The sequence below is a fragment of the Carex rostrata genome, chromosome 25, assembly GCF_964058835.1.
Source record: "Carex rostrata chromosome 25, lpCarRost1.2, whole genome shotgun sequence".
In the NCBI taxonomy this organism is placed as follows: domain Eukaryota; kingdom Viridiplantae; phylum Streptophyta; class Magnoliopsida; order Poales; family Cyperaceae; genus Carex; species Carex rostrata.
The window spans coordinates 3,750,227-3,762,353 of NC_135942.1; positions in this window are offsets into that span (position 1 = coordinate 3,750,227).

Sequence of the window (12,127 nt, forward strand, 5' to 3'; positions counted from 1 at the left end):
GAAGGTTTTTGGAGCACTTTAGTAGTGTCTCCAGATGGCAAGCCAAAAGGGTATTTACAACCCTAATACAACACTCCAATTGAAGGTCTTTGGTGCACAATAGTAGTGTCTCTATATGACAAAATAATAGGGCATTTACAACCGTCAATCAACACTCTAATTAATGGTGTTTGGAGCAATCTAGTAGTGTCTCTATATGGCAAGATAAGAGGACATTTACAACTTTAATACAACACTCCAATTGAAGGAGTTCGAAGGACTATAGTAGTGTCTATATATGATATGATAATAAGGTATTTACAACCCTAATACAATACTCCAATTGAAGGTCTTTGGTGCACAATAGTAGTGTCTCTATATGACAAGATAATAGGGCATTTACAAACGTAATACAATACTCTAATTAATGATGTTTGGAGCACTCTAGTAGTGTCTCTATATGGCAAGATAAGTGGGCATTTACAACTTTAATACAACACTTCAATTGAAGGAGCTCGAAGGACTATAGTAGTGTCTCTATATGACATGATAACAGGGTATTTACAACCTTAATACAATACTCCAATGGAAGGTGTTTAGAGCACAATAGTAGTGTCTCTATATGGCTAGATAATGGTGTTTGGAGCACTCTAGTAGTGTAGAGTATGGCAAGATAATAGGGCATTTACAACCCTAATACGACAGTCCAATTGAAGGAGTTTGGAGCCCCCTAATAGTGTCTCCGGATGGAAAGATAATAAGGCATTTACAACACTGAGATAGCACTCCAATTGAAGGAGTTTGGAGTACTTAAGTAGTGTGTCTCTATATGGCAAGGTAGTAAGGCACTTACAACCTTAATACAACACTCCAATTGAAGGAGTTTGGAGCACTCCAATAGTGTCTCTATATGGCAAGATAATAGAGTATTTAAATCCCTAATACAACACCCCAATTGAAGGTGTTTGGTGGACAATAGTAGTGTTTCTATATGCCATGATAATCGGGTATTTACAACCTAAATACAACACTCCAATTGAAGGACTGTGGCGCACAGAAGTAGTGTCTCTATATGGCAAGATAATTGGGCATTTACAACCTTAATACAGCATTCCAATTGATGGATTTTGGAGCTTTTATAGTGTCTCTATATGGCAAGATAACAGGGAATTTACAACCCCAATACAACAATCCAATTAAAGGAGTTTTGAGCACTCTAGTAGTGTTTCTATATGGCAAGATAATAGGGCATTTTCGTCCTTAATACACTCCAATTAAAGGAGTTTGGAGCACCCTAGTAGTGTCTCTATATGGGAAATATGGCACATACAACCTTAATACAACACTCCAATTGAAGGAGTTTGGAGCACTCTTATAGTGTCTCTATATGGCAAGGTAACGGGGAATTTACAACCCCAATACAACATTCCAATTGAAGGAGTTTTGAGCACTCTAGTAGTGTTTCTATATGGCAAGATAATAGGGCATTTTCGTTCTTAATACACTCCAATTAAAGGAGTTTGGAGCACTCTAGTAGTATCTCTACATGACAAATATCACATTTACAACCCTAATACTACAGTCCAATTGAAGGTTTGGAGCACTCTTATAGTGTCTCCAGATGGCAAGATAATTGGGCATTTACAACCCTAATACAACACTCCAATTGAAGGAATTTGTAGCACTCTAGTGGGGTCTCCAGATGGCAAGATAATAGGATATTTACAACCCAAATACAACACTCTAATTGAAGGTGTTTGGTGCACAATTGTAGTGTCTCTATATGGCAAGATAATAGGGCATTTACAACCATAATAAACACTCCAATTGATGGTGTTTGGAGCATTCTAGTAGTGTCTCTTTATGGCAAGATAATAGGGCATTTACATCCGTAATACAACACTCCAATTGAAGGTGTTTGGAGCAGAATCATGGTGTCTCAATATGGCGAGATAATAAGACATTTACAACCCCAATACAACACTCTATTTAATAGTGTTTGGAGCACTCCAGTAGTATCTCTATATGACAAGATAATAGAGCACATACAACCCTAATATAACACTCCAATTAATGGTGTTTGGTGCACAATAGTAGTGTCTCTATATGACAATATAATAAGGCATTTACAACCCTAATACAACACTTCAATTAATTGTGTTTGGATCACTCTAGTAGTGTCTCTATATGGCAAGATAATATGGCATTTACAACCCTAATACAACCCTCCAATTGAAGGTGTTTGGAGCACTCTAGTTGTGTCTCCAGATGACAAGATAATAGGACATTTACAACCCTAATACAACCCTCCAATTGAAGCAATTTGGAGAACTCTAATTGTGTCTCAATATGGCAAGCGGGTATTTACAACCAAAATACAACATTCCTTCTGATGGTGTTTGGACCACTCTAATAGCGTCTCCAGATGACGAGATAATAGGGTATTTACAACCCTAACGCAGCACTCGATTTGAAGATCTTTGCAACACTCTAGTAGGATCTCCAGATGACAAAATATTAGGATATTTACAACCCAAATAAGACACTCCAATTGGAATTGTTTGGTGCACAATAGTAGTGTCTCTATATGACAAGATAATAAGGCATTTACAACCCTAATACACTTCAATTAATTGTGTTTGGAGCACTCTAGTTGTGTCTCCATATGACAAGATAATAGGACATTTACAACCCTAATACAACCCTCGAATTGAAGCAATTTGGAGCACTCTAATTGTGTCTAAATATGGCAAGCTAATAGGGTATTTACAACCAAAATACAACATTCCTTATGATGGTGTTTGGAGCACTCTAGTAGCGTCTCCAGATGGCGAGATAATAGGGCCTTTACAACCCCAACGCAGAAATCCATTTGAAGGTCTTTGGAGCACTCTAGCAGGATCTCTAGATGGCAAGATAATAGGGTATTTAAAACCCTAATACAACACTCCAATTGTAGGTGTTTGGAGTACTATAGTACTATATAACAAGATAATAGGGCATTTAGAACCCTAATACGACACTCCAATTAATGGTGTTTGGAGTACTCTAGTAATGTCTCTAAATGGCGACACTCCAATTAATGGTGTTTGGAGTACTCTAGTAATGTCTCTAAATGGCGACACTACAATTAATGGTGTTTGGAGTACTCTAGTAATGCCTCTAAATGGCAAGATAATAGGGCATATACAACCCTAATACAACACTCCAATTGAAGGTGTTTGGAGCACTCTAATAGTGTCTTCATATGGTAAGATAATTGGGCATTTACAACCCTAATATCGCACTCCAATTGAAGGAGTTTGGAGCACTGAAATAGTGTCTCTATATGGCAAGATAACAGGGCATTTACAACTTTAATACAACACTCCAATTGATGGAGTTTGCAGCACTCCAGTATTGTCTCTATATGGCGAAATAATATGGCATTTACAACCCTAATACCATACTCCAATTGAAGGTGTTTGGAGAACTCTAGTAGTGTCTCCAGATGACAAGATAATAGGATATTTACAACCCTAATACGACATACCAATTGAAGGAATTTGGAGCACTCTAATAGTGTCTCTACATTACAAGATAATATGGTATTTACAACCTTAATACAACATTCCTATTGAAGGAGTTTGGAGCACTCTAATAGTGTCTCCTGATGGCGAGATAATAGGGCATTTACATCCCCAACATAATACTCCAATTGAAGGTTTTTCGAGCACTCTTGTAGGGTCTCCAGATGGAAAGATAATTGGGTACAACCCTAATACAATACTCCAATTGAAGGTGTTTGGTGCACAATAGTAGTGTTTCTATATGGCAAGATAATAGGGCATTTACAACCCTTATACAACACTACAATTAATGGTGTTTGGAGCACTCTAGTAGTGTCTCTTTATGGCTAGATAATTGGGTATTTACAACCTCAATACAACAATCCCAGTGAAGGTGTTTGGAGCACAACAGCAGTGTCTCTATATAACGAGAAAATAAAGCATTTACAACCCAATACAACACTCCAATTAGTGGTGTTTGGAGCACTCCAGTAGTGTCTCTACATGACAATATAATAGAGCATTTACAACCCTAATACGACACTCCAATTGGTGTTGTTTGGAGCACTCTAGTAGTGTCTCTATATGGCAAGATAATTGGGCATTTACAACCTTAATACAACATTTCAATTGAAGGAGTTTTGAGCACTCTAGTAGTGTCTCTATTAGGCAAGATAATTGAGTATTTACAACCTTAATACAACATCCCTATTGAAGGTGTTTGGAGCACTCTAATAGTGTCTCCAGATAGCGAGATAATAGGGCATTTACAACCGTACAACTCTCCAATTAAAGGAGTTTGGATTACTCTAGTAGTGTCTCTGTTTGGCAAGATAATAGAGTATTTACAAGCTTAATACAACACAATAAATTGATGGAGTTTTGAGCACTCTTGTAGTGTCTCTATATGGCAAGCCTTGCCTCTACGCTGTCTCCTCTCTGCCATTGCTCTCCCTTGTATACTCCTTGAACCCAAGCACCACCATCTCTACACCCTTTCTTCTCGAATAACCTAAGGTAACCCCCTAAAAAGCTTCAAAAAGTTCAAAATTAGTAGCATCAAGGTTTACTCTACCAAAATTCGCAATTTAGGGGTTTGGACCAGTACCGGTTTACCAGTACCATTAGTACGAAGGGAAAGAAACCCTAAACCGCATGCGATTTAGCCTTGAACCAAGTACCACCTCTCCGACCCTTACCCTCCCACTTGCACACGGTTCATCCCTAAATCGCACGGCCAGTACCATTAACCTAACCCTCACCCGCACACGTTTCCAACCCAAACCGCACAACAATAAGGAAAAGAGATATCCTTAGGGCAATGAAGGCAGGTACCTTCTGGCAGAAGAACCCCGAGATCCCTCCTCCCTCTACCTCTTCTCCCTCTCACCACACCCCTACCTCTTCCGATGAAGAGAGCATCTCTAACTCGACATTCGTTGGGAGGGAGGAGGAAGAGATCTCAAGGGGATACTCCTCTGAGGATGCCAACCCTATGGACACCACTTAGGCCGTGTCCATTTCTAGGAAAGGGAAAGAACCGGCCACTCTGAAGGTTAAGGAGATGAAACTCGATACATTCCGAGTTATTCACCGACCTACCATGGCCACACTTGGGATTGAGGATCAATTCCGAAGCATGGCCAATACCCTCGGCATCTGGGACTTCCTTCTCTCGCTCTGAGAGTGTCATGCCTACGCCAATGCCACCGACGAGTTCCTGTCCACCTTTCGTTTTGGTGATAGGATTACTTTCAAGCTAAATGGGCTGAGGCACCGGTTCACCCTCGAGGCCTTCAAACAAACTCTTGGCTTCCTTACTGATGGCGTTCGCATCTTTAACGGTGATAACGTGAAGAACACTTGGGCTTTCATTAGCCACAGACCAGCCGGTAATAGGAACCGTAAAAGTAATCTCATCTGGCACACCACCATCCAATACTTCCACCATGCCCTCTCCAACTCTATCTTTGCACGGGGAGAGACATAGGCCATAGCTAACCTCGGGGACCTGTTCTTTGTTCACTGTGCTCTCTACCGCCTCGCCAACTTCAACATGCAAAGGCCTGATGTCGGCTATTTCTTGGCCGACCACATAAAGAAGGTGATAAATCACCCGCAGGCTACAGGTTTTGTAGGGTTAGCAGGGGTAGTGCATTTCATTGCACAAAGAATCAGGGTTGCACTCGATCAATACGAGGTACCCGTGGATCTTAAGGTCGAAATGGACCTTAGGTGGATGAGGAGGACCCGAATCCTCCGCGGCAACCAACCGTCGTTCCTCGGCCTGTGTAGCATCGGAGGGAACAATGTAATCTCAACCCCTCTGCCCCTTAAGCCCCTCGTGTACACTGATCCAATTACAAGGGGAGACTGCTGACCTTGGGACAGGCTCCTCCAGCAGAGGCACCTCAGCAGGTTGCACAGCAAGCCCCTGGACCGCACGTGTTTCATGCGGATCAATAGCAACAGCATGCGGCCGCAGTTCCCATCTGGCAGCAACAGGCTGACCATCATGCGACTGGTCATGAATCGCACGCCGATCCGCACTCCCCTCTGGGCTAGGTGCTGGGGGCCATCTAGAGCCTTACTGATGTGGTCAAGTTCGCAATGGCTACAACCAGAGTTTCAGGGCTTTGAACTCTGACTTCGAAGCACTCAATATTCTGATGGATCAATAAGACCTGAGGATTGAAAGAATAGAGCACACATCAATGAGCTCTACTTTCACAGCATTGAGAACAAGAACATGGAGTATAACCCTCCACGTCCTGGTCTCTTCCCCGATGCATGGATCCAACGAGCAAGCCGGCCACCAGCTGGTGATGATGATGACGAGTAGAGGTTGTATCTTTTTCTTTTATCTTGAGTTGTTTAGATGTTAGTTTTTACTTTTCTATTCTTTTTCTCTTTTCTTTACTTGTATGTTTGTACCATGTTGGTGCAAATTCAAGCTTGGGGGAGGGAAAAACTTGTATTGTACCCATTTAGGCATTTAGGCCATATTTATTTATCGAGTCGCTAGAAGTTTTACCTAGTTTTGACTAGAATCACCGTGAATTCTAGAAAGATGAACTAGGGTTTTTATCTAACAAGCATTGCACTTAAAATCTTGTTGCATTAGGTCATGTAGGAGTAAAGCATCCTAGAGGGTAAATTAGGACTTGTTAAATATTATGGAATTGGATATTTATTCATGTCATTGCTTCTCTTGCTCTTTTGATTTCACTTTACATTTTTATTACACTTGATTGATCCTTTTAGAATAAGAAAAACTTGGACTAACAACACATTTGAGATTGAAAAGAAAATTTCAGAAATGGATTTCTTTTAGAATTGTTACATGTTAGAATTTTTTATAAAGTTGAAAATATTTAAATTACATTCCTTTTAAGTTTTGACCTTGATAATTTGATCAAGTCTAAGGATAATTTTTAGGTATGCATATTTAGGAATTGTGTGTATTCATAGTGAACATGACCAATAGTTTGCATTTGTATATATTTTATTTACTTTTCCAAAAATGCAAGAAAAATACAAAAAAAAAAAAGTCAGAAAATAGAAAAACACAAAAATAAGAATAAAGGGTGGAGATAGAAAAATGAGTACATATGCCTACGCAATAATGGTTGTCAATAGGCTCGAAAGATCTCCCATCCACTCGGCTTAATCTTGGGCCTAATGAAATCCTTAGGTGCATTCGGAACGCATAACCTCTCGTTTGTATCTATGCGTTAGAAGGGTAAAACTGTATCAAGTGAGAAGGTGTATTTTACTTTTAATTTCTTTATTTTTTATTTTTACCCTCTTTTAATTTTTCAAAATATTTACATTTGCATAAGTCATGCTTTACTAACACACTTTGTCACTTAGCTTTATCCCAAACCTAAGGGTATGGTCGAAGAAGATATCAAATCATAAAGGGAATTATGAAATGAATGTTTATCTTCTTTATGATTATTCTCATAGTAATAGTTTTAAAAATTTTGTTTTTGGAAATTCCGATTAAAGTCAAGAATGGTGTTGTGAATGCAAGTATTTCTACTTCTAAAAGATCTTCATTCAAGTACAAAAATAGAGTTAGAGCAAGCAATTTCATGGCAAATTTAGATCTGAAGTAATCTAACAAAGTCTTGTAATTCAATTTAGAAACAATGGTCAAAGGTTCGAACCAAGGTAATATGACCCGGGAACGAATTGTTTAGATTTGCTTAGGGACAATCAAATCTTGCACATTTGTAACCTTTGTATTTTATTTGAGGACAAACAAAATCCTCAGATTGTTTGTTCGGGATGAACAAAGGTTTAAGCTTGGAGGTGTGATAGGGGTCAAATTTGTCATGATTTTAGAGAATTGCATATTTTCAATGATTTTGGAGCAAAAACAGGCTTAAAACACCTCAGCCTCAGGTACACAGATGCTGTCATCCACATGTTATCAAAAATGCTACCGCACGGATCTCAACCAAACCGCATGCTATTCCGGCATCCGCACGCAGAAACTGCCAGAACAGCAGTTACAGATCTAACTTCCCAATCAATACCTATTTAAGCAAATGGACGCCTATGAAAGAGAGACTCTCACTCTGGACATATCACAGAACACAATACACATCTGAGAGCACTTAAAACTAGGGTTTCACTCTAGTGGAGGCTATGCAAAATGGAAATCACTAAGGAATAGCAAAGTCTCAACTAGAAGAGAAGGAAGAAACAAGGCGTGAAGACAGCGTGCATGAGATAAGGGGCAGCATAGGTGTTCTCCCTCCATCTCTTTCTATTGCTCTTCCTCTTTATGTACTTTGTTTCTTTTATTGTTAAACCCACCATGAGTGGCTAAACAACCCTATTCTAGGGTGAAAACATGTAATCTTGGATTCTTATGAGTTTAATCTAGTTGTTCATTTATATTATCTTTGCACTATGATTTGAATTCTTACTGAGAGTTTATGTCTTATGATCTTGTTTATTGTGTGCTTAAAGTGACCTCGTATGTGTGGAGTGCGCAATCCACTCATACCTAATCAGGGTTAACCAATATCCGAAGAACATAAGTTATCCTAAGTACAAGTAATAGACTTTTGGGAAGTTGACCCGTTGACCGCTTGTATCCGAACCATAGTCAAGGAACCTATTGGGAAGTTGTTTAGCATATGAATATCTCATTCCATCACCGATAGTGGGGTAATATTGATTATTGTTATTACCAAAGGTTAGAGGAAGGACCGACCAAGTGAACTTGGCCCTTTTGTAATATTGATAGACTTATCATAAATCTTAATGCAACTGAGCCTTACAAAGTATCCAACAGGCGCTTGCTCAGTTAGGGTGTTGTGAGTCCGACCTAGAGATCAACACTAGAATAGGATTAGCAACTCTCAGATCGCATAGATACCAGTATAGGGCGTGTGCGGTTGTGGCCAGACCGTGTGCGATTCCAACTGGAGTTGATACTAGACCTTGTACGGTTTACCCAAACGTGTGTGGATGGTGATAGAGTCGCATGCTATTGAGTAACTTTGCAACTGACATGTATTAGCAATAGCATGCGGATTGTGACAGAACCGTGCGCTATTGTTATGACAACCAGAACCTAGATTAAACAAGTTTGAATGATAGAATGTCTGATTCCCTAGAAGCCCATCTTCTAAACACTTAAACTACTACCACTTCTTTGTTGTAATACAATATTACAACTGAGAAACCAACAATCAACCAACCTAAAGGAACCGATAACCTAGACCTTAGTTTATATTTTAGATCTCTTAATACACCATCAATGCGGATCGACATCCCAATCTATACTACACGGTAAATTCATGAGCTTGTGAATCGACAGTAAGTAGAAATTAGGGTTATAAATATTATTAGCATTGATTTTCACCCTATCACAATACTACAACCCCCTCGGAGACAGATACATCAGGAGGACAGCAGTTTTTGGGATTCAGAGGAAGATATTATTCATTGTTTAGAGGGATTAGACCTCTTTAAGTACATCAGAGACCGTGTTGATACGGATGCTATTAATTCAACCTTCTTCCACTCTTCTGGCCTACTAGATCCCTCTACAACTCAAACAAGTTCTTCCTTTGAAAGCTCCTCTGCAATAGCTTAGAAACTCGGCTACTGTTACTGTTTTAGACTTGCCTTTATAATTTTGTATGCATTTGTGTAATAGACTCTTAGCCCCCTGTGTGTAGATATCTCCTTGCTGCTTCACAGCTTGAGAGATCTCATTTTCTCTTCTTATCAACATTTGAGCTTTATTTTGTATGTGGTTGTATGACTTTGGTAAGAACTCTTTGTTTCTAATGAAACAAGTGGTATTATACCACTTTCATCAAAAAAAAACATACAACATTTGTACCAGTACATTAAATATTACAACTGAATTCCTCTACAAAAGTAGACAAGAAAAAATAGAAAATAAAAGCAGAATCAGGAGTTTCTACGCTCAGATCGGTAGATATATATTGAGCCTTCAAGATTTTCTGTGCTCGTGCTTAGGTTGGCAAATTGTGAGCCGGCGTAATTTCTTGTCGTTAGCACAAAACAATGTAATCAAGACGAGACAAGGGAATCCGGGAGAGCCTTCATGCTCAAATGAGGTTTGTGCCTGATAATACGGCGAGGACACAGAAAGGTCGAAGTAGAGGAGGACGAAGAGGACAAAGAGAAGAAGAGGAGGAAGAAGATCACATTACTACAACAACATCACTGCCATCAACCATAAATGTACCTTATTTATGTATATAAATAGTAGATACTACATACGAGGTGGAACAAATTTACAGCACCTCCATCCGAACCCGGTAAGTCGAGACGAGAGAGTAGCGAGGCAGAGCAGTGGCCAGATTCATTAATAGAAGCACTGCTCGAATTGAGTAAGGTGGAATGGATCGAGCGGAATGAAAAGAGGGTGGAGGGCGGAGGGCGGAAGCTTCTTCAACTCTCAAAACTTCGCTTAAAATGTCGCCAGCGATATTTCCAAGAATGTTGCGGAGGAAACGAGGTTTTTTGGATGGTTAATCGTTGTTAACAACTGCATATGGTTGTCAATAATTATTTTCAACTTTTTGAAGAAACATAAAATAATTGTTTTCAGTAATTAGAGCTGTCAAATCTTTTGAAAGAGTTGTTTGTTTGATCATCTCTGGAAATTATTTACTGAGACAAGAAACTCAAATTAAATTGTTGATATATAGAGTAGAACTATATATGTATCTTTTAGCTCTTTAAGTTTAACTTCAAAATTTATTAGATTGATTTTCAATAACGAACTCTTGAGGCCAATTTACTTTATGAGTGATATATTTGCATGTAAAATTTTAAATTTACGATTTAAATTAGTGTAAAGCCAAATTGTTAAAATAATGAAAAATAAATATATTAAAATTAATTTACAAAACTTACTTTTTTTACCTCTTGAATTTATACTAAATTAATTAAAAAATTAGTAAAATTTGCATGTAAAAACATGCATCACTCGTGATATAGATTGGTTTCAACTGTTTGAATTTGTCATTGGAAGCTAATTCGAAAGATGTTTGATAGGTTCAATTGTTTGAATTTGTCGTTGAAAGCTAATTCAAAAGATGTTTGATAGGGTAGTCAACGAGCCGAGACACGCAGAGGTAGGCAAAGCTTGAATTCGGCTCATACCATAATGAGTTGAGTTGAGCCTTATTTTAGCCAAGCCAACTCGTTAGCAACTCGGACGATGAACATTGGGAAAATAGATTCATTGACTTCTATTCTCTTTTAAAAGTGTTTAATGCTGTACTAGTATGAAGTATTTCAGATATAATATTATAGGCGCTCTGCACCTTATTTTAATATATAATGATTAATTTGTGCTGCCGTATTTTTGTCAAGAAAAAATTAGAATATTACAACTCGGCATGGATATACCAATCCTATAAACTAAAAGTTAGGATTCATTGATAATGAATTAATTTGTGACACAATCTTTTAAAAATAACTTTTAAATGTGAATTCCACATTTAAAATATGGTCTACATTATATTTATTTTATGCACAAAGAAAAATTGATTTAATTTAATGCAAGATTATTCTATATTATTTATCAAACGACTCAAAATTTATAATAATTTATATTTATTGATTTTTGATGGAACATAAACTACATTCAAATTGTATAAACTTTATATAAATTTATTTATAAAATCAACAATACATCGATAAACTTTATTCGGTATACGAAAATTTTCTTAATTGGTTTGAAAAATATTATAACTCTATATGTGTATTTAGGAATCAAAATCTTTTCTCCGCACAAACGTTAAATATATCCAAATTTTGTTAATATATATTCTCAGTCAACACCGACTAAGCTAGAGAGTGGTAGGTTAGCCGATTTTTTTATTAATAGAAAAAAAAATATATCGACAATAAAATATAATTTCTCTAAAATTTAGAGATATAAGAAAATTGTTATGGTCCAAAATATCAACTGAACGTTATAAACTATAACGTCCAACAAAATCAAAATCTTAATGTCACGATCTTAATTGGAACACAATCAGAGATGAGGAGGAAATCAAGGAACAATCTAATGATTTTATTGAAATAGAAAG